This window comes from Nycticebus coucang, chromosome 10 (assembly GCF_027406575.1).
Source record: "Nycticebus coucang isolate mNycCou1 chromosome 10, mNycCou1.pri, whole genome shotgun sequence".
NCBI lineage: Eukaryota > Metazoa > Chordata > Mammalia > Primates > Lorisidae > Nycticebus > Nycticebus coucang.
Genome location: NC_069789.1, coordinates 95,609,270 through 95,632,869, shown reverse-complemented (window position 1 = coordinate 95,632,869; position 23,600 = coordinate 95,609,270). Strand labels below are relative to the sequence as shown.

The following is a 23,600-nucleotide window of genomic DNA, read 5'->3' as shown; positions in this document are numbered from 1 at the left end:
AACAGCATAATAAATAGTACATACACCATCGTTTTCCTGGATGTCTCATTATGAACATGCAATGAAGCCAGGGGGAAGGGGGGCAGTCTCTGTCCCTAGTATATGTGGGTCTTTACAGAGACAGTTCGCCCACTTTGTCTTGACTTAGCGCTATCCAGGCCTCTCTGCACTCGACAGTAAGCTCCTTAAAAAGGAACCAGGGCTTCTCTATTGTTAACCTTTATCCCCTACCGCCTTGTCACTCAAAAAGGAGCCCCCAGAATAGCAAGTCGGCCCCACCTAGGAGCTTATCAGAAGTGCAGACTACTGAATGAATTAGATTCTGAATTTTGACAAGATCTTCAGGTGATTCATACTCACATTAAAAGCTGAGATTCACTACCCTCCAGCTGCGCTTGCCGCCTTGTCCCTGATCAGTTACAACTCTCATTACCTGAAGATGCTTGTTAGAAACACAGGACTCTAGAGCCAGTTTAGACCCCAGAATCAACATCTCCAGGAAGTGAAACTCAGAAATCTATTTTTATCACATTTTATCTATTTTTTTAAATATGCAATACCAGTAAAGACTCTAGCCCTAGGCTTTGTTCGTAGGAGGCACTCAGTAAGTTTTGATTAAATTGAACAGAATGCCTCTATTTGTTTCTTTGTGGTTACCCTGTCTCCTTGGACATGAGAAAGCGGAAAGGTGTTAGTCCTTTTGTCTAAGCAGGTAGAATTCTTATTTCTGATTTTTGAGCATACTAATTTGCCAGGAGCCAAAACATCTCACAAGAATGCCCCTTGCTATCTTGATTTTACGAGCAAACTATTCTCAGGAATTCAACCGTAAACAGCAACGGTACTTTCCCCTTGCATATCTCCTCAAAAATGCACCCCCTGCCTTAGGGTCCTTCTCCTAGTAATTTTCCAGAAACTAGCCCCCTCCCCGCCCTGTTAGGAATAGCCCTTAGTTACTTCCTCGTTTGTGTGCTTATAAGTCCAGCTGAAAAATAAACTCGACGGAGCTTGATCAGACTCTTGACTTGCTCTCATTCTTTCATGTCTCTTGTCCCCTCATTCGACTGACCCCTTTGTTTCCCAGGTCCCCATTGAATTCCCTGCAGGCCGGGGCACTAATTTAAGATCTCAGGCTTTACTAAGTGAAAAAAGACAGACATCAAAGGCTAAATGTTATATGACAGTGTTTACATGAAATGTCCTGAGTAAACAAATCGTAGAGACCAACAGTAAATTAGTGATCGCCAGGGGCAGAGGGAGGAATAGGGACTAATATGCAATTAGATAACAGTGATAGGTGCACAACTCTGTGAATATACTAAAAACCATGGAATTATACACTTTAAAAGATGAAGTTTACGGTATGTGAAATATATTTTGATTTTTAAAAGGTGTGGGGTTTTAGAATCCGACCTCCCAAATTCAAAATCCTGACCCCACCATATAACCTTGAACACATTAGTTAACCTCTTTGAGACCCAGTTGCATTGGGTCTGTAAAGAGAGTATAATGGTGCCTATGGCATGGGTTTATTAAGAGGTTTAAATAAAATCTTTGTAAAAAGTGCCTTACGTTGGGGGTCAAGACACACCACCCCAAAATATAACTGCAGGAGACCAAAATGCACTACCCCCCAAATATTCCTTTTTGGTATATTGATTATCTTGAGCTGCTTAATTTAAGAAACTGCAGACACAGGAGTAGCTCTGAAGAGTTGCCCTTTTGTAAAGGAAATTTACATTTACAAAGAAAATTTTTACTAGTAAAGATGTCTGCACTAGGAAAAGAGCTACTCCTAGACAACTTTTATCACCTGAGAAACTTTCATCTGCTTTATAAGACAACATTTACTTGCCATACATTCCCCACCACCCTCCCATAACATCTCGTCCCACCCCCACCCCCCAGGACCCCCAAACTTTATTCCTTTCTGTAGCTCAAGATGATATAAGCCTCGATCATCTGTCCTTGTCTTTGAATGCCATATTTTTGTAGGACTCCTATGCACGCATACATTACTAAAATAGTTTTTTTCCTCTTAATCTGTTTTACATCAATTTAATTTGCAGACCAGCCAAACTACCTAGAAGGGAGAGAGGGAAGCAATTTTTTTTTTTTTTTTTGTAGAGACAGAGTCTCACTGTACCGCTCTCGGGTAGAATGCCATGACGTCACAAAGCTCACAGCAACCTCTTAACTCTTGGGCTTACGCGATTCTCTTGCCTCAGCCTCCTGAGCAGCTGGGACTACAGGCGTCCACCACAACACCCAGCTATTTTTTTGTTGCAGTTTGGCCGGGGCTGGGTTTGAACCCGCCACCCTCGGCATATGCGGCCCGCGCCCTACTCACTGAGCCACAGGCACCACCCAGAGGGAAGCAATTTTTTTCATCCCTTACACTGGTACATAATAAGTGCCCGTAAATGTTTGCTGATGTAGGGGTAAAAAAGATGTAACATCTCTTCAATCACGCATCACAAGGGTCACCGCCAATACTCCTATAACAAAAGACAGGTTAAAAAGAGATGAGCATAACAATTATTTTAAACCAAAGTTTTATCTAACATGGGAGACTTCAGATATGAAGACCCAAAGACCCAGGGAAACTACTCACTTGTAAGCTTAGATCCAATGAAGAATGGACAGCTGTGTAAAAATGTGCTTAGACAAAAATGGCACAATCTCACGGTAACAGACGGAGAGAAACCCAGCAAGGCCTCTGTTCAGATTCTTCTTGGTCTCTCTCCCAATGTAGCATGCTTTTCCTCCAGGCTTAGGGTGGAACACCTGTCACATAAGGTCTTCAGGAGAAGCCTAGAGACGAGGAGAGAGCCTCACAATTTGCACAAGTTAAAAAGATCATTTTGGGATAAGTAAAAAGAATACATGGGAGAGTATGGTAGATAAGATTAATAGATTGAGAATACATTTTGGAAGACTATGTAACCCACATTAAATGTTTTTTTATTCCTAAAAAATAGTGAAAGTTTTTTTTTAATAATGAAAGTTTTTAAGCAGAAGAGTGACATGATAAGATTTAGGTTTTTAAATTCATAATAACCATTCTGTCTCTAAGTAGAGAGTAGATTGTCCATAATTTCTTAGAAGCCAAGAGTCTACACAGTTTCTGAAATTATGGGCATTTCTCTTCCATCTTCCTTACCCTATCTTTCATCCCTCATATATACCTCCTACTGTTCCTGCCAAACTTACCTATGCTATGGTCCATGCCTGTAGGGCCTGCTAAATGTTTATCAATATCCTTCACACAGATAAACTATATTTTCCAGACTCCCTTGCTGTTAAATGTGGTTATGTGCCTGAGTTCTGGCCAATATGAATAAGAAATAAACTTTTATTGTTCTACATAGCTAAGCTTTAGGGGTACTTAGTCACAGCAACTAGCCTACCCTGATAAACACACTAAATGAGTACCTAGTTAAAAGTAAATTGACTGGACAGGTCATGGCGGCTCACGCCTGCAATCCTAGCACTCCAAGAGGTCGAGGCAGGTGGATTGCTTGAGCTCGGGAATTCAAGACCAGCCTGAGCAAGAATGAGACCTTCTCTCTACTAAAAATAGAAAAATTAGCCAGGCATCGTGGCAGGCGCCTATAGTTCCAGCTACTTAGGAGGCTGAGGCAGGAGGACTGCTGAAGCCCAAGAATTTGAGATTGCCACCACACTTTAGCCAGGGTGATAGAGTGGGTAAAGTCTCTTGAAACTTCTTGTCATATGCCGCTGAAATTTCATGGTTGTTACCCTGTATTATTTTGACAACAGATAATCAATACTGTGGGAGATTAGACTCCCACAAACTCAAAGTACTATAATAGTATAGTCTCCAAAAAAAAGTAACTTTTAGATTACTAGTGAATCTCTTGAAATCATATATTATGTGAAGATATTTTATTTTATAGGAAATATTTCATAGGAAAAATCTTATTTTATAGGAAAATATTTTATTTTATATTTTATTTTATTTTATAGCTAGGAATTTTATAAATAGATTAAGAAAAGATAACGAAACATTTATATATTCTCTAACTCACACAACATTGAGAGCCACATTCTTTATTTTTATCAGTTTACCTCCAGGTAGTTCCTGACAAAATTCCTAGGATTTATGTTCTTAATCAAGCGTGGACTTGTACCATGGAAAGTTCCTTGCATTTGTAAAGGAGGACCAGTGTTCTTCTTTCTGAAATGCTACTAACCAGCTGGTCAGCCTTAGAAAAAGGTTTTACCACTTGGGTATCCATGTTTGTAATATGTAAAAGGGAGACTAAAAATATCAATCTTAAAGGATTATGATGATTGAATGCAACAATACCTGTGTGGTAGATTGCTACAATTGTACCAATTATTTTATCTTCCCTGGGTCTATATCCTTTTCCAGATGACTGAAAATCCTCCAGCAAAACGAGTAGAATATATGTCCCTACACCTTGACCTTAATTCAGTCATGTGACCTGCTTTGACCATTGTATCAGGCCTTGTGGATTTTGACGGCTCTTTTGTGCCTTTTAGATCACCTTTTCCAACACCATGAGAGCATGTCTGGGTTAGCCTCATGGAAAATAAGAGATGCATGGATCAAAGCTGAGTCTCCAAATCGTCTCAGCTAAGGTCATCCCAGATCAACTGACAGCCACCAGCTCCCAGATACATGAACAAGCCTCGCCAAGATCAGCAGAGCCACCTGCAAACCTCTGGACATGTAAGCAATAGGCACATATTGTCATATACCACCGAGATTTCATGGGTGTTTGTTAACACTGCATTATTTCGACAACACATAACCAATAGCCTAGGATATTAGGCTCCACAAACTTTAAAGTAATATACAAATGTTTACTATTAAAGTCAGAGATGGAGGGGTGATATATAGATAGATAGGGATGGATTCCTTGGGTCTATGAAATATTAAAACTTATGAAAAACCTCATTGAATCCTGTGTCAGACAGTATGGGATCAAAGTTTGGACAGGACTCTGGAGATGCTGTAGTCTTCTCATTCTACCTACACCCGAAATCTCTCTGTTCAGCAACATTGATTCCCTTTTGTCTGAACCAACAGACTTGCCTCTTCTAGCACCTCTATGCTCTCACAGTTATAAAAGATACCATCCTTAAATCCTGCCTTCTCTCTGCTAAACCCTGTGCAGACATCCTGGGAGGTTGGTCCAGTTCCATCTTTCTCAACCGGCCACTTCTCTGTGTTGGCACCTGTCAGTTATACTCTGATCATGCTGCAGTTTGTAATATTTCCAGATGCCTTCGATATGTGGCCACTTTGATAAGCTAAAAGCTGCTAAGGCTGCATCATTTATCACATTTTCCTGCATATTACATTAATCTTAAAGACCCAGCTTAATGAACACAAGGATATCCTCTCTGAACATAAGAAGGGCTAGTCTACAAAAGCTCATAAAATAAGCATCCTTCTGGATTTCCACCAAAATGAAAAGCCACAAGAATAAATTGGATGAGAAAGCAGGCAAGCTGTATTTTTATTTTCTAAGGGAAGGAAGAAATTATTTAGCCTTATTCAGGGCTCATTTAGGCACCTCACACATTGTTATTACTGAACAAATGCTTATTATTATTCTTAACAATGAGGTAACCCGAGACGGACCTTTTCTTCCCTAAAAGGAAGAAAATAATCAGGAGTATTTCCAGGTTCCATTGCTGCATCCCAAATGGTATCTTCACCTTAGCAGCTGAAGGATCTTTTTTTTCCCCCCTCTAACTAGAAGAAGGCAGGAGGCAGAGTGCCTGTCTAGAAAAATGACAAATCAGACATGACATACATACAGACCCATTACTTCTGTCATATTTCTCCTCTTAACTTTTCTCAGCAATTAAGGTTTCCATGAGCCTCCCACTCCTTTTCAAATCCTGCTCGTGAGGCAGTTGTAATTAAATCTCCCTGATTTCACAACGCTTCTTCTTTGTAGAATAACTTTATCTTAGAAAAGTTCCCCTTCTAAATTTCCCCCAGCACTCTTTCCTGACTCAGACTCTGATGGGTCAACAAAACCTTTTCCTCCCTTTCTTCTAAGCCAAAAGTCAGGTCAAGCACTACCTGTTCCAGGAAGTCTTCCCTGACTACTGAGCCCAGCCTCGTTTTGATGCTCTTCCTCTGGACCTCCCACAGCCTCTTCTACACACCTCTATCATAATATCTGCCATACAGTCTTACTGTCATTAGTGTCCCATTATCTCCCAGACTTAGCTTGTGCAAAGAGGTCAAGCCACGTCTCAGTTGACTCTGCATCCATGTACCCAGCTTTGCCAGCAGATTCACTATTCCTCCCCAGGTATTATCTACCCTCACAGCTGCCAAGATGCTAAACTTAAATAGAGCATTGTCTTTGTTCCTACATTTGTGAGCATCATAAACCAAATGTGATGCCATGATTTACCTGAAGTTGAGCTTTATGGAATCTTCTGAAATGGTCAAATAATCTGTGAAACAATCTTCTGGCACCTGGTATCAGGCCAGATTTGTACTAAGCACGGGGAGGGAATGGTAATAAGGAAATATAAAACTAGGTCTCAGACTGTAGGAAATACATTCTCTTGTTAGAAATGTAAATATATGTATATGAAACACCACCTTTACATCACAGGAGATGAGTGCCAAATAAGTCACATAGACTTAAACAATTCGAGGAAGAATTCAGGTAGGCAGAAATTACTGGAAAAGGAGGAAAGCTGGAAGTGTTTTTAGGGCATCTTTGCCAAAGCAGGGTGCATTGGCTCTTGTATGAGGGCAGCATCTCAACAGAAGGGAGAGGAGCAGGCATGACTCTTAAGGCACATGGCAGGAACTATGCAATCTACTCAGATCTGGAGAATAATAAATAGACTTGTCTGGCTAGGATGAAGGCCTTGTGATGAGGAATAATGAGAAATTAGGTTCCAGAGACAGGCCAAATTTTACTTTTCTCCCCCAATATAAAGAGCCACCCAAGTCACCTACTTCTAAGAGGCCCCATCAAATCTTTGTCCTGAACCGGAAGTGTGCACTTAAGCAGGGAATGTGCATGTTCCCACAACTCAGCCACTGCTAATTACTCTTCCAGAGCACCCTGTTAAGTCCTGGCTAACCACAGGCTGCTTTTCTAGCCTGTGCCTTATCTATTTCTACCAACCAGTATTAAGGATACTCCCACTATTTCTAATCTCTGTACCAAACTCCCTAAGTCACTCCAAAATGGAGGAGATTGAATTCTTCACAGAACATATTTTCCTCTTATTTTTCTTCCCACACAATTCTCTACTCTCCTACCATTTCTTAGAGGCAGAATTCATTTAGGAGTTCCATCAAGTTTAAGACCTTCTGTAGCGTTTCTTTAGTAAACACACTTTAATCATGCTGGTAGCTTTCAAAAAGAGAAGACAGACAGGTCAGTACATAATTGGTGCTGCAGGTAAAGTAGTTAAATTTTGAATACCTTCTGTGTAATGTTAGCCCTTCAGCTCTTTGCTCCTCAGTGGTTAAAAGTTGGCTCTCTCTCCAGAAAACTTCTTTTGCATTTCCCTGCAGTGAGAAACAAGACATTTCTCTTCTCATGTAAAAGAAGAGTCAAAACCATGGTGGCCCCAAGATAGTGAGGTCCAACTCACCCTTCTGAGCATGACTTGGTCCCGCCCCCCAGGCAGGCTCTAAAACAGCACAGGATGCTGGAAAAACCCTCCCTCTCACCATGCCAAGGCATATGTCTTCTATCATTTAAATAATTCCTGAAATCCCACCCTCTCTGTGCTCCCTTACGACTTTGGAGAATGACTCAGTCCCTCCCTTCATCAGACCCTGTCTCCTCGTGAAAGGCTTTTGCCCCTTTCCCTGGTCGCCAGCCCCAACCAACCCCAACAAAGGCTTGGCATTCCACTCTGCTCCTCTCTCCTAAACATGTATGCCACTTACTAGAAATAGCCTATATTTTAACTTATTTGTGATGGTGTCAGGGCTTTCTGCTGGTTCAAGAAATCTTGAGTCTTTTAGGATCCAGGGGACTAGCCTTGTTTGGGGCTTGTTTCCTTCAGTGAACTGAGACAAGACTACATCACACAAGCATTTGTTCACACGTTACCTTCTCACTCAGGCCATACTGATGGTAACAACTGTTAAGAATCAACATTTCTGTAGCATTAATGAACACTTTCAGATCCATGACCTCATTTTTTTTTTTCAGTGTAACCCTGTGAAGTAGCATCTACATTATCCTCTCTCAATATGAAATGGAAGTTAAAAGAGCTTAAGTAAGTGGCCTTTGTAAGTAATATATGGTGCCAGGAAAACTTCGGGAATAATTCCATGTAGATCCTGCACGTGACACCGTAAAACAAAATAAATCTCAGATGGAATAAATGGTTAAACAAAAAATAAAACTATTAACAAAGGAGAAAATGTAGCTAAAGATTTTTCTGATCTCTAGATGAAGAAAGACTTTTTACACATAAAAGCAATGGAATGGAAGAAACCCCCAAAGAACAAAATGTAATAGATCAATCTACATAAAAGTGTCACAAGACCAAATAGTAAGCCGACAATGTGAGACAAATCGCCAGAGAAAAGAATGCCTTCTCAACTATAGATTTGTTTTTCAAATCTCTATAAAAGAAATTTACAGACATACACATAAAAAAATGGATAGACAACTCACAGAAAAGTAAATGTCATTAGCTAATAAACATGTTTTTTAAGGTTTAACATTAGTAAGAATCAAAGACATAAAACAATGAAATACTGCTTTCACCTGTCAATTTAATTCCGATAGTAATGTGTGTACAAGGCAAGTGATGGTGAAGTGGCCCCTAACCTTATAATAATGAAAGTGTAGACTTATGTAACCCCTCTTGAGTAGCTAATAACTACCTACTAAAAGCCTAAAAAATATTCGGACATGTTGATCAAGTAATTCCACGTAGTAATTCCAAGTAATCTATCCCATGGAAAAAAAATCAGAGATATTCTTAAAGATTTATATATGTGAATGCTCATCAAAAATATTTAAACAGCAATTCATTTGCACAGTTCAACAATCTATTATATCTAAATAAGATAATATATTGTACATAATATAAAATATTAGGCAATTTTTAAAAATAATATATATGAAGAATTATAATGGGAGGGCAAATGTATATATTTACACATACACACTATATAATATGATCTTGATTATGTAACTATATGTATGAACAGGTGGGTTGTCCAAGACATAGACAATAAGAAGGGAGTAGGAATGGAAAAAATCGAGAATAATTTGTGTAAAAGGAAAGGAGAAACAAAACGGCAGGATGGCATGGAAGGGGCCTCAAACTAAAAAAGAAAATCTTTGCCAGCCCAACAGGCGGCAAGGCAGGGAAGATGGCCCTTAACAGAGTCCTCTGCTGGGGGAAATAGCCAAGCTCTCAGAGCATGACCTTGCTCAGGCACCTGCTGGGGCTGCCACAAGCACAGTGGGAACTTGCTCCAAATGCTGAAGAAGGAGCTAATGGCAGGAGTCAAGGAAGGGGGGATCTGAGCGGCCCACACTCTATCGACATAGGAAAAAGACAAGGTGCATTGTATTTATTTTCTGTACATGTTTCTATATTTTCTATGTTTTCACAAAAAGCATAATCAGAAAAGTAATAATCAGAATTGTGTTATACTCAGACGAATAGGGTTTTTTTTATTTTAAAATTAGGACTTTGTAGGGATTTCTGGTTCCCTTGGTGTCTCTGACTCCCATCCTCACACATCTTTCAAGAGTGATGATTCTAGGGCGGCGCCTGTGACTCAGTCGGTAAGGCGCCAGCCCCATATACCGAGGGTGGCGGGTTCAAGCCTGGCCCTGGCCAAACTGCAACCAAAAAATAGCCGGGCGTTGTGGCGGGCGCTTGTAGTCCCAGCTGCTTGGGAGGCTGAGGCAAGAGAATCGCTTAAGCCCAGGAGTTGGAGGTTGCTGTGAGCTGAGTGAGGCCACGGCACTCTACCGAGGGCCATAAAGTGAGACTCTGTCTCTACAAAAAAAAAAGAAAATATTCTAAAAAAGAGTGATGATTCTAATATATCCAGAACTTGCTTAGAGACATTTGTGTTAGAATGTTATTTCCAGAACAAGACAAAGCTTTAAATCACACAGAGAGAGAGAGAGAATACTGTCTTTGGTTGGTTTTCTGAATTCCTGGCTTCCTTCAAAGTTTATAAGAAAGTTTCTAATTTCTCTCTCATCGTTGGAAGGAAGAGAAGGAGCCAGGATGGGCAGAGAAGAGGGGTTCACACTTACTGCCGGCTACATGTAGGGTGGAGGTAGGATTTATAGCACTACATCATCTGTGATCCATGGTAGTGTCTATCACCACTCTCTAAAAGAAAAAAAAAAAAAAAACATGGTTCAGAATCAAGTACATTGCTGTACATCTACTTAGAGCTAGAGACTCAAAGTCTGTTTGGCCTCAAATCTTTGCCCACTCCTCTACACTTCACTGCTTTCCATCAAAATATATCCATATCTTGTAGTTTAGCAAATCTGGGGAAGCTGATAATCAGAAATGTCTTTGTATTCAACGTGGAGTTCTGCCAAGAGTGGGCAGAGAGTCAAGAGACGTGTGTTGTATTAAATAGCACTGGCTGCGTTCAAGGTGTCAGATGACTCTGGACAATTTGTTTTCTTGCCCGTGGAAGCAATAGCTGGGACTAGTCATTTCAAAAGGGCTTTCCTGCCCTTCACCTCTGACTCTCTCAATATTCATGTATAAATGCATAAAGAGTTTGCTCACCAAGCTGGTGTTACTGGCTTACCACGTCTAAATAATGCATGTTCTCATTCTGCTTGTATGAGAAACAGAGTTCCTTAAACAGTTTCCTGTGATTGCCACACTCAGAACCACTGATGCAGACAGCCATATTTACCACAGCACCATCTACCAGCCAAAGACAGGTGACAATCCGAACACCACTGGATAGAGGACTAATTAGATAAGCCATGGCATACCAGAGCCAGAGAATACCACCACAGACATAAAAAAGAGGGAGATGTTTCTATGCTGGGCTTCCTCAGACATCCCATCCTTCACTTCCCTCCTCCCTCCTGGCTATCCCAGCTCGGTCTCGTTTTGGCCCTTCTTCCTCTGCCCAACCTCTAAGTGTTTAAGGGACCTAGGAATAAGTCCCTGGCCTCCTTCTCTCTGTATTCTCTATGTTCAATCCCAGGGTTTAAAATATCATCTACTGATACCCAAACTTACTTCTATCTCCAACACTAACCTAAGCCACGCCCTCTAAACTAAGCATCTCAGGCTCTCTGCATATTGCATTTGTTAAACCTTGAGTGCCTATTAAGGGCCAGGCACTGACTGTTCTAGGCACTGAAAAGCAAGACAAGCTCTTGGCCCTCCTTCATTTTTAGCAGCAATACCAGAAAGTAAGCAAGTAAATGACAATTATTTAATGCAATGACAAGTGGCAATAAGTGCCATTAGGGAAAATAAAAATAGTTGGATAATTAGTTGGAGGATAGAAGTGATGGGAGCCCTTTCAGAGGAGATGAGCAGGGAGTGCCACCCGGTCAGACGACACGGAGGAGTGACACATGACAAGGGCCAAGCAGGCTGGACAAGACTTCCAGGTGGAGAGAACAAGGTGGACAAAGGCCTGGAATGGGGATGTGCTTCGCACGCTGGAGGAACAGCAAGGAGGCCAGTGCAGCTGACGCAGGGGATAGAGTTCTTGAGGCTATGGTGAGGTATCTGATGAATGAATATATGTGCTGTTATACAACAATCTACATATACATCACTGCATAAAAAAGCAGAGTGCAGACAATACCTAGGATATTTCTGGAAGGATACACAAATTGTGAAGGGTGGTTGCATCTAGGAATGGAGTCTAAGGGAAGTGAGAATAAAAGAGAAATATATTTTTCAGTGATAATTTCTTATTACTGAAATTATTTTGAATTATTTCCATGGGCATGAATTATACTTCCAATTTTAAAAATCTCCTTCTGTCTGGCCACATGCGTTGTTGTCACTGGCCCAGAGGACTGCCCGCATTTGCCTGATCAATCAATCCCCTCCGTGTCCTCAATTGCCCATCAGGTTCTTAAGCTTTCCCAGTTTGCTTTGACTTCACTGAATAGAGACCCCCACATCCTACAGGTTTTGTTTTTCTTTTCTCTTTTGCAAGAGGGAGGTTCTTCCCCACCAAAGGCAAGAGTCAGATTTCTTTTTTCCTCCTCCTGAGGTCATAAAACTGTAGTGTCTTCACAGGCTCCAGGGCTGGGGCTCTTCCTCACTCCCCTCCCAAGCAAGCTGGGAGCTCTGCGGTTCCCAGCTTCCAAGGTTCCCAGTGCATCCTGGCTGTTCCAGACCCCCAGGCAGCCAATTCCAGTTTGCACAAGTCTCATGAACTTGGATATCATTTTTAAAGGACACTTGAAAGGCATTTGCCTTTAAGCAGGAGGTGAAGGGTCTGTTTTTCAGCCCACTGCTTATTCCTGGCCTGGCTCCACAGAACCTGAGATCCAAAGACAAAGCTGTCTTCTTTCACAGATGTCGAAACAGAAGCCTCGAGAGTGAAATATTTGTCAAAGGTTGCACAGTGAGTTTATGAAAGCACCAGGACTAAAATTCAGGCCCCCACATTCCCAGTTCCGGGTTCTTTCCAACTAGATTTCCTGTCCCCATCCTAAGTCCAACCCAAGTAGCCTTCTCTCAGATCCACACTTGGTTTCCAATGGGAGCTGAAGAAAGAGGAAGGAGCAGGAGAGAGAGTTCCCATCAAGAGCATTTCTGGGGCTTCCAAAGGGCACTGCTGGGCCTTTAGGGACACCCCAGTAATCTCCTCTGACCTCCTTTGCAGACCTCAATACACACACGATTTCCCACCAGTGCCCCAGAAGCAGAAGCAGGTGTGCTACAAGTTGATGACAAGAACATTTTACCTTTAAAAAAAAATGGAGGGGGATTGGAAATTGTAAAAGCAAAGACTGAATGATCCAATAAAGCAACTCTTCTCTGTGGTAATGTGTGATCATATTGAGGAATGTTTAAGAATACACCAAGGATATGAGAATCTATTTTTAAGGGATTTATTTATCAAAGATTACATACACACACTCCCCTTTCCTAGTCGGAAGGGGTGACGACATTTGGAAATGACACTTCTAACAGGAAGAGAATTGAGAGGCAGTTTTAGGAGTTGTCCTCCCGTAATGCCCCCAAGAAAGTTCATTGTCAGGAGTTTTTTATCCAGTGCAGGGGACAATGGGCTCGTGTAAGCCAGGGCCGTGTGCAGAGATTGCCTGCAGTGCGTGTACTGTGTGTGGTGGTGCTGAAGGTCTGTATCCACACACTGGTGTCCCAGCCTCATCCACATGGACAGACTTGAACACACACACAGTCTTGAACATTTGGTCCAGCAATCCCACAAGCTGGTTTTGCTATGCTTAGAACCGCAGATAGCTGAGCAGCTTTTCTGAGGGATGACCTTAGCCAGGCAGCTCCTTTGGAATTCTTCTGGGACTGGCTCTGACAGTACTCAAGTTATTAATAGCAAGCCATATTCCAACTCATCAGCAAACTAGTAATTACTATTGCAAGTGCTATTTCTTTGAGAGAATGTACTTTGTTACATTATTTTGTATTACTATTACATATTAATAACTCATAATCATTATAAGAGTAAATAAAAATGACTGCTATTTTTAGTAAACACTTTTCTATATGCCAGGTGCTATTTATTTATTTATACTCTAAGATAGGGTCTCGCTCTGTTGCTCAGGTATCATCATATCTCACTGCAACCTCAAACTCCTGGGCACAAGCGATCTTCCTGCCTCAGTCTCTTGAGTGCCTGGGACTACAGACGCCTGCCACCATGCCCGCCCAACTTTTTTGTAGATACAAGTTCTTGCTATGTTTCCCAGGCTGCTCTCAAACTCCTGACCTCAAGCCATCCTCTCACCTCAGCCTCCCAGAGTGCGGGGATCACAGGTATGAGCCATCATACCACTTTCTGAACTCTCTTTTAACCAGTTGGTCTGAATATATTGTTTAATGCTCAAAACAACCTTAGTAGGAAATTAAGATTATCGCCATTTTACAGATGATAAAACTGAAGAGATGTTCAGAAAGTTGCCACACTACTGAGAAGCCAGATCCTGAGTATTTTGAGCATTATTCTATAGGATTCCATGGGCCTCATGAAGGAAGTGATTCTTTCGTATACTCTAATTTTGAACTTTCTACTTGCAAAGGGGTAGCAATAAACGGTATATTTCATGTTACTGCTGCCAGGCACATGAAGAAAATCCTCTTTCAATAAGAAATTGTGGAGATCTGGGTCAGGTAATTCATTCTCCTAAAAAGTCTTTATGACATCATAATGCATACTACTGGCAACTGACAATATGATGTCATTAACTTAATTTCCTTGAACAACAGTGTTTCAGGACCTACCACGAGCTAGGCATTATATGAATACACAGGTAACATGAGGTCCCTGGCCCCCAAGGAGCTCACAATCTAATGGGAGAAATTTATAATCATGGTACGTTGTGATGAGAATTGATGTGAAAGTACAACATCTAGGAAAGCCTAGGGTAAGGCTCTCTAGAGGAATCCAAGGAGGCCTGGCATTTGAACTAGATACAGAATTTAAACTGGGTCCTGAAAAGTGAGCAGAACTAGCAAGGCCAACAGAATGCAAGAAAGAGAACTCCAAAGGGTAAACAACATAGAGATGCTTAAGGCATCAAGAGGCTCACAAGAGCCAACAAGCCCCTGTGTGGTTCACTGGTAACAAATGAACTAGGGAAGGAAGGATGGGGCCAGATCCTAAAAGGCCTAGAATATCGCACATCAATATCATCAACGCATGGGACCATTAAAGTTTCTGAGTGCAGGAGCAGAGCAATCAGAAAGCTTTTCTGACAAATAAAAATCCCTCTGGAGCCTCAGTAGCTAACAGATTAATAGGTATCTGGGTCTGGGTAGATTTGATGGCTCTGAATATTTCATTAAATGAATTTCCTAAACACAGAAAGTATGATACATTTTAATGTGTGTCTCTCTCACTTTCTCTCTATAGCAACTAATCATAATTATCTCAGAACTCTGAGCTCAAGAAGATATCTTACCTGTTTATCTTCGAAGGGAACAAGGCAAGGGTTTACTCTGAGAATTAAATGTGCATTTTTATAGGCTTAGAGCTTAATTAAATAGCACTGAAATCCACATGCAGGTTATTGAAAGTTTAAGTACCTAAAATGATAGGGGAAAAAATATTTAGAAAGTTTCCATGTTGAAGCTTTTGTTATTAAAAGAACAGAAAGCTCCTGTAAAAAAACAACTTACCATACCTTGGGTTCCATTAACTACAGGTAAATTCATGTCCCTTCGGTTCTAAGAGCATCTTTCTCCATTACAAAGAAAGCCCATGGAGGAAATATGATCCAGTCTGCCCTTCCATCCTGTCCCTCCTCCATCCACCATGTCCTCACCCCCCACACTTATATGGCATGTGCCTACCACCGAGCACCAATGTTTATAACCCAGCTTGACCATTGCGCTGTGCAGGACTCCAAACGTTTTTCAAAACATAGTCCCCCAAAACACTATAAATTGCAGTAATCACCCAAAACAGCAGAGCAATTGAAAAAGGAAAAAGATCCACTAGAGTCAAACAAAAGAGGCAAACCTACGTGACACCCACCAACACACACATTCAGCTGGTCATCTCTTCCTTCAGGGACCAGACGACTCCTTTATGTGCCCAGGCTGGCCCAGGCACCTCAAGTGCTAAGAGGAATCAAAAACAGCCCTTCTCCTCAATGAACTCTCTCTCTCGACACTTACTACAATTCTGTAACTGTACAAATTGTTCAGAGGAGAAAACTGAGCCTCAAAGATGCTAATTTAAGACCAAAGAGCTCATCCAGGAGGATTTAGAGTGAGACATAAGAACCAAGGAGAAAGGTGGGAACCAAGTCTTGACTCTGAGCACGAGCTTGGGACCCCAAATGAGAGGACAGAACACAACCCAGGCAAGAAGCCATGGAGATATTATGTTCCCCTAAAGACCATCTTAGTACTAAAAACAGACAGAAGGCAGTGTGTGTCATGGTAACGCATACCGCCTCAGGAGATAGATGCAAAGTCCTGGGTTCAGATCCCAGCTCTGCTCCTTAATGTCTGCGGGCAAGTTACTTACGCTTGTGGTGGGTTAATAAACCTTACCACAGGGGCAGCTGTGAGAATTACACAAGAGAAAACAGGTGACGGTGCTTAGTGCAGCTTCTGGCACTCAGCAAGAATCAATAAAAGTGAGCCATGACATGTCAAACTCAATAAGGCCCCAAACTAAATCATCATCTGTTCTTGAAACCTGTTTCTTCTATGCCTGGATCCTCTAGCTGTAGGACTTCCACCCACTCCCCCAAACCAGGAGCCATTCTCAGTTCCATTTCTCATCCCATCAACTTCCACCTTCCTCTGCCATCATCATCATCTCAGATAATATTTTTGGTGCATTTCCATGTTCAAAAATGCTAAGCCAAGCACTTTAGAAGATGACCTTTAATGGGGCAGGAGGAAAAAAAGCACCCTTAGGAGGATACTAAAATTCTCTCCATTTTGTCTTTGAGGGAGGCAGACTTAGAGAGGTTAAGAAGCTTTCTTACTGAGTCTAAAACCTATATGCTGAAAGTCACACACCAATGAGGATGGGATCAGGAACATGCCGCCAGCCGCCCATTGCTATGCAACTGTTAAACATTCCACTACATTGACTCCCAATCAACAGGCCACTTACTAGACCAGGCAGGCTGGAGGATGGTTTGGGGCAATCATGGGGCGTTTGAATGCCAGGAGGACAGGGAAGCTGGCAGAAGAGAAGACCTGAGAAAGGGTGTTGCCAAGCCACAAGTGCCATCAGGGAAGGAGGGCAGGAGGCAGAGAGGCCAGGAGAGACGAGTGCATTCGTCTAGGTGCGGGGGGCTGAAGGGAGGGAGTGGGAACGAAAAGAAAGGCTAGAGGTGACAGACGTTACCTCACCAGGCACAAATACTCCCAAGGCTGGGGCTTGGTTTAATGATTCTGTTACTAGGGCAATAGCACAGAACCGATCTCAGGGAGAAACCATTGTGGCCCATCTCTGCAATGAAGGGTGTTGGCTCTAAGATGAGAAAACAGAGTTGAAGGCAAGTGGCCAAGTGATGCAGCAAGACCTGAGGAGCAGGCATTTTCCATCCTTTCACCCTCTATAAGGACAGGTAGCAGTGATCAGATTAGCAAGCCTGCCTCTGATATTTAGACTCATCTAAGGACATCGGGCAGGTGTGTGTCTGCCCCACACACCCACCCCCCTCAGGGAGAGTTTGGATGGAGATCAGCCTGCCAACAAAGCCAAAGCACAGATCCCAGTGTGGGCCAGCCCCTCACCTACCTGCTTCCCTCCAGTTTGGTATCACTGGAACTACGGTCAGGCCTTACAAGCAACGTTTTCAGTCTGTCCAGGGAATGAAGTGCTGGCAATGGCTTCCCTGCGGGAGTGGATTTGTGAGCTCTAGGTGGGAACCATTGACGCTCTTTCCAAGGCCCACCGCAGAGTCAGCCTTCATCCTGTGAACCTGCTCCGTCTCACTCCATTTGTCCTTTTGTCCCTTCGAGAATGCTGTTATGAGATGGCCCTGTCATTCACTTTCTCTCTCCACTAGCTACCCATGCAGAAAGGGAACAGCCTTTCAAAAACATTCAGAAAACTTTGAGACTTAGGGACAATCTCTCCAGCCTCGAGCAGGGTTAATACTACCCTTCTCAACTTGCAAACCTCATGCCTCGCTGATCCCTCTGCACAGCATCAAGTGGAGAGACACTTGGTCTCTCTTGGCAGTGCTTATATTCAAAGTTGGCTCCTTCCACATAACATTTTTTTAAAAAATCTTTCCAGGAGAATGCTGAGGAGAGACAGGACTCCATCTCCTTCACTTGTTCCTCTGAGCTATGAACTCACAAGCCAATTTGAGGAGCAGATCCCACCAACAGGACCATCTGAAGGCTTTCACTGCATTAGAATTTTAGTTTCAAATATTGCTCTGAAGAGTCAGACAGGGGATGGGATCATCCAGTGGATTCACTCCTGGTTCTGGAGAGATTTCCACCAGAGCAGGAGGGTGCACCATTGGGGGCTTTGCTATTCATGCGCTAGTTTGCCCAGTGGACACAGCATGGTCCAGACTATCTTGAAAGGCATTCCCTGCTATAGGAGTAGGCACCTGGGAATTCATTGGATCACATGTAGCTGGCTCTGCTACTCATTTTCTGACTGAGCTTAGGCAAGTTGCTTTTCCTATGAGTTTCTTCACCTGCAAAAGAAAAAAAAATTATACTGAACAATCTTAAAGGTTGCTATAAGAACTTAAAACTTGAAACCCATTGTGAGCCTTTTGAAAGACCAGGAACTGCAAAGCATAAATAGATCACATGACAACAGTGGTTGATCCGGTCTGAAGTCAGCTTTAGTGTAAAGGAAGGGACAAAGGATTCCATGGAGCTGATAAAAACTATAAGAACTGTGAGGTGCTTTCATACGATTTGGGGGCACAGTTCTTAAGTGAGGGCTTGTGCTCATGACTAAAACTTCTTAAAACAGCCTAGCCTTTGTCACTCACCAGCTCTGTGACACTGGGCAAGTAGCACCTCTTAGAACAATGTTTTTCAACCTTTTTTTATCTCACAGCACACTTGAACCTATAGTTAAATTTCCACAGCACAACCCATTTGATCCTGCAATCCCATTACTGGGCATCTTCCCAGAAGGAAAAAAATCATTTTACCGTAGGACACTTGCACTAGACTATTTATCACAGCTCAATTTACAATCTTCAAAATGTGAAAACAGCGTAAATGCCCACCGACCCAGGAATGGATTAACAAGCTGTGGTATATGTATACCATGGAATACTATTCAGCCATTAAAAAAAATGGAGACTTTACATCCTTCGTATTAACCTGGATGGAAGTGGAAGACATTATTCTTAGTAAAGCATCACAAGAATGGAGAAGCATGAATCCTATGTACTCAATTTTGATATGAGGACAATTAATGACCCTAGTACACAGTGGGGGTGGGGGAAGGGGAGAGCAGAGAGCGAGAAGGAGGGAGGTGGGTGGGATCTCGGTATGTGACACACCTTTTGGGGGCAAGACACAATTATAAGAGGGACTTTACCAAACAAATGCAATCAGTGTAACCTGGTTTCTTGTACCCTCAATGAATCCCCAACGATAAAAAAAAAAAAAAAAAATTTCCATGGCACACTTAAATTATGGTGATAAAAAAAAAGTGAAAAAAGCACATACGGTGCTTTGAATTTTTTAAAAATGATATAATTAATGATCTTTAAAAATGTTTGCAGCATACTAGTTAAAAATCACCCTCTTAGGGTTTTTGTTTCTTCATTCATAAGATGGGGAGTGACAACCCATGACTCGAGGAGTTGCTGGGGGGAGTCTCATGCGTGGCACAGGGTAAACAGTAAACGGCGGTGATCATGCTACTTTAAATCACAGGCGATCTTTGCAACGACACTAGAAAAGCAGTATTCATCATCTTTATTTTACCAAAGAGGAAGCTAACGTCCACAGAAGCTACGGGGCTTGCCCAAGTCACTCAGTGAAGGCCTTTCTCATCTAAAAGCTCATCCTGCACCATGGTTGTCTGCCTCGTGATACAATCTACAAGCCGCCTATGAACAGGGTCCATGTTCTTCTCCCAAATCAATGAACTTAGCTGCCATTACTGGCAAAGTCACAAATCAAGTTTCAAACATAATGACTACTACACATAAGCCTAGCTATGGGCAATAGTACATAGATTTGTTATAAGCTGAAAACGTGATCCAATTTCTCCCCTAAAAAGTGGTATGCAATTTCTAAGCTTCCCTTTGAATTTCTCCGGATAATGAATACTGTAGAATCAGATAATGTGGATGAAGCCTGAAAACAAAGACATCCCTGGGGAACGAGACAAATTGAAGTGATTTCTTCTGGTTTTTACTCCATAAGGGTCCAATCTCCTGAGTGGGGACTTGGGCAGCCTGAAGGAAAAAGATGAAAATATTTTATACCAGCTGGTACTGAAAACAGACCCCAGGCTCATACATAGGCAGACAGACAGATATACACTTGGCCCTGAACTTTTCTTTTTCCTCCTCTGCTTCCACTTGCCTCCAAGACCCTCACTCACTGAGAGATAACTTTGCTCAACAGGCCCAGGCAGTGTTGAAAGTCTGGAATGAATGGAATCCCATGAGGGCTCCTACACCTAAGTCCTGGAAACCATGACATTCTCTTGATGGACATCCACCACACTCCATACCCGGGAAGCAGAACAAAGTACTGACTCGTGTGCCTGTAGGCTGCTGACCCCATGAAGTCTCAAGTTAAGTATAGTAGCAGTTCTAACTAAATAAAATGCCACGTTCATTTCTTTCCATTTTTTTTTCTCCTGAGCAGGCAGCTGAGTGGACTATGTACACTGACATTTGTGGACCACCTTGTAATTGCTGCACTCTCCTGTTGCTTGGCCCCTAAAGCTGCAAGTGTCTGTCCTTTCCCTTCAAGACGGACCCACTCTTTTCATTTCTCTCTCTTCTTCTTCGTCACCCAGACTGGAGTGCAGTGGCACCATCATAGCTCACTGCAGCCCCAAACTCCTAGGCTCTAGTCTGTCTTCTTGCCTCAGCCTCCCAAGGAGGAGGAGCTATAAGCATGTACCACCACACCCAGCTCACAACTGAATCTTGACAGAATTTTAAAACAGGGAAAGCCCATGCAGACCACCTCATCTTATTTTACAGAAGGAAAATTAAAACCCTGGGAGGTCATAAAGTCACCCTGCCTCACAGGAGCAGAGCTTCAATTCTCAGATGTGTCTACTTTGCCCCAGGTTACCCTGCCTGTGATACCAAGGGCTGTGCTCACCTGTCCTGTGGATCGCCGGAGAGCTGTTCTGAGGCATGCTGGCACCTGGGCAGGCTTGCTGCTGGGAAGGCAATGCCTCCATCAGATCCAGCTACAAGCAAGAGCCTGCCCAAGACCAGATCCAGCTGGCGTGTTTGAATGGCAGGTAGGGGCTTGCTGTGTGCTGACTTGATGCCACACCTGTCTCCTGGAAGGATGGGCACACCGACCACCCCAAACGGTGGAAGTTGGCTCATAAAACAGCCACACTCACTAAGAACAACCTGTCTGCTGCTGAAGCTGCATGAACAGCTCACCAGGAAGAGCAAATTCCATTTCTGCAGCCACCTGGCAAGTAGAGTTAGATGGTGTGATTAGAAGGAACAGGAAGGCTCTCTCCTCTTGGCCCCCAAATGCTTCCTCTACTAGTTTTCTTGGTGGTGCCTGAAACCTTTCAATTAGGAAGGAATTTAAAAGTCCTAAGGAGAGCTGGAAATTATCTACTCTGTGGAGGTGAGAAAAATAAATCCCAGAAAGTTTAAGCCTCTCAACCAAGGGCAAACAGCCTCATCTGGAACTTCCTAAAGCAGTCAATCTTCGAAATAAGAGAACCACAAGATATTCTTTAAAAAAACAAATTTAAGATTCTGAGATCAGCTTATTAAGACCATGTTACATTCTCCCTTCTCCTTGTCTAGCCTACCCATTCTCTATTTAACAGATATTTACTCAGACTCAAAATGAGAAGCACATTTTAGGTGTCTGGTTTAACCCAACAAAGCTAAAACTAGCCTGTGATTTGTTCAGACTTCAAGGCCAAAAAAAATGCTCATCTACCTCAAACATCATTGATGTGGTTGATGGTTGATGTTCATGGTACTTTGTTAAAATGGTTATGTAGAGAGTGAGATATAGTAGCCTGATGTCAAACAATAACAATCAGAATGAAGTGTTTATCTAAGCCTTTTTTCTAAGAGAGAGCTCTTGGAATTATATGGCCACACGGGTAAGCCCACACCTGAGGCTACCATCTTGAGAAAGTTAGTCTAGCTAAGGAGGCTGGAAATTAAATGGGACAATTTGGAGGAAAGAAGAGTCAAAAAGAGACAGACCAATGTACAAGGTGGAAAGTTAGCAAAATTGGTCCGTGAGCTGTGGCAGGTGGGTCCGTGATCCCCTCTCATAGGAAGGAAGCTGGCAACAAACAGCCCCCCCTCCAAAGAAAACGTCCCAACAACCCCCACCAATGAAACACACCCTCACTGCAGCTCCCAGAGCAAAAGATCCCTTTGGATGCTAATTCTTTTCTATAGATTTTAAGTAGCAAATATCTCTCCCAGGCAATCATATAAGACCTAAGAAAGAATTTATTTTTTAATAGAATTTTGTTTTCATTATGAAGAAAGGGTGACTCCCCTATCAATTAAATCATGCTTCATTTAGTACAACTACCATTTGGGTCGTTACTTTAAGTGTTTGGAGGTCACTTTCAATTTCGTAAACACTCCTAAGTCATCATATTAATCCACAGCCAGCACCCAAAGAATGCTAAGTAAACATAATCAAGCATTAGCTAACTAGCCACAAATCCACTCGCATTTATTAATTTCCCTCTTGGCAGAGAAGCAAGAAAAGGAAGCAAACCATCAGAGACATTCACGCTCCATTCATTTAATAAATATTTAGTACATTCCAGGTGCCAGGCCCTATGCTAAGGGTTATGTGATTAATATTTACGACTAAGTTATAGATGACTGTTTTTAAAAATGAAATCCTATTTTACCAAAAATATAAATTCCAACTCCTGAGATGCTTTATTTATGCTCAAAGCATCTTCCTCTGTGGAGTGCATGGTACATCCCAACGCGCAAGCTTCCAGGTTCTCCATCTCTCCCTCCCTCCCAAACTCCCATCATCTGCCGGGTAGTTAATGAATACAAACTCGCACTGGAAGCACTAGAGAGGCACTCATTGTGCTACAAGTCCTAGAAGAATACAAGTAAAAAGTAGTTCAAATTATCATCTCAGATATTTTAAATACACATTGGGTTTTGTTTTAGGGGGAGTAGCTTACACTTGTTCAAAAAGTTTTTTGCCATACACAGATATTCCAAATGCACAGAGGGAGGTATGCAAATGAGGAATAAAATGTTTAAAGAGTACCATCTTATCAGGGGAATTCCCCTTGCCTCATTTCAAAGGCACACCCCCTTTCCCATCTTCTCTTCACAACAGACACCAAAAAGATGGCATCCATCCAAATTCAATACCCAAGGAAAGAACTGACCTCAAGCAAGTCACTTTGCTCATCAGGACAGAAAGAAACTGAACTGGAGACTTTCCGGGTTCCCCCTGTGGTCCGGTCCACCAGGGAGCTGGTACAGATACCCCAGCACACACTGGCACCCCTATTCACAGAATGAAGCTGTGCCTGTCCCCCTCCCCCCACATACACACACACTGCAGACCCCCACCTGCAAAATCCTGACTCTCCTGGGGACAGCCAGCTTACCGAGATACACAAAACACCCCCACACTCCCCAGAAGGAGAGGTGAGGAGTCTCTCTCTTTCCCTCAGCCAGGCAGTCTCCCGAGGCTGCTGACATCACAAAGGTGTCGACTGGCAACCTCATTGT

General features: G+C 42.4%; 1 long non-coding RNA gene across 6 annotated transcripts; it reads right to left on the bottom strand.

Moving 5' to 3' along the window:
• Positions 1–1,167: 1,167 nt before the first annotated feature.
• On the bottom strand, positions 1,168–23,585 carry LOC128596856 (uncharacterized). Of its 6 annotated transcripts, none has more exons than XR_008383148.1 (7): positions 23,477–23,566; positions 18,276–18,365; positions 17,447–17,543; positions 10,287–10,365; positions 7,464–7,549; positions 2,615–2,814; positions 1,168–2,498 (listed from the first exon to the last, which is right to left on the bottom strand). It is a non-coding gene; the product is annotated as an uncharacterized LOC128596856 (long non-coding RNA). The 6 variants fall into 6 exon arrangements; XR_008383149.1 differs by having other exon boundaries at positions 23,439–23,536; XR_008383152.1 differs by lacking the exon at positions 17,447–17,543.
• Positions 23,586–23,600: the final 15 nt, after the last annotated feature.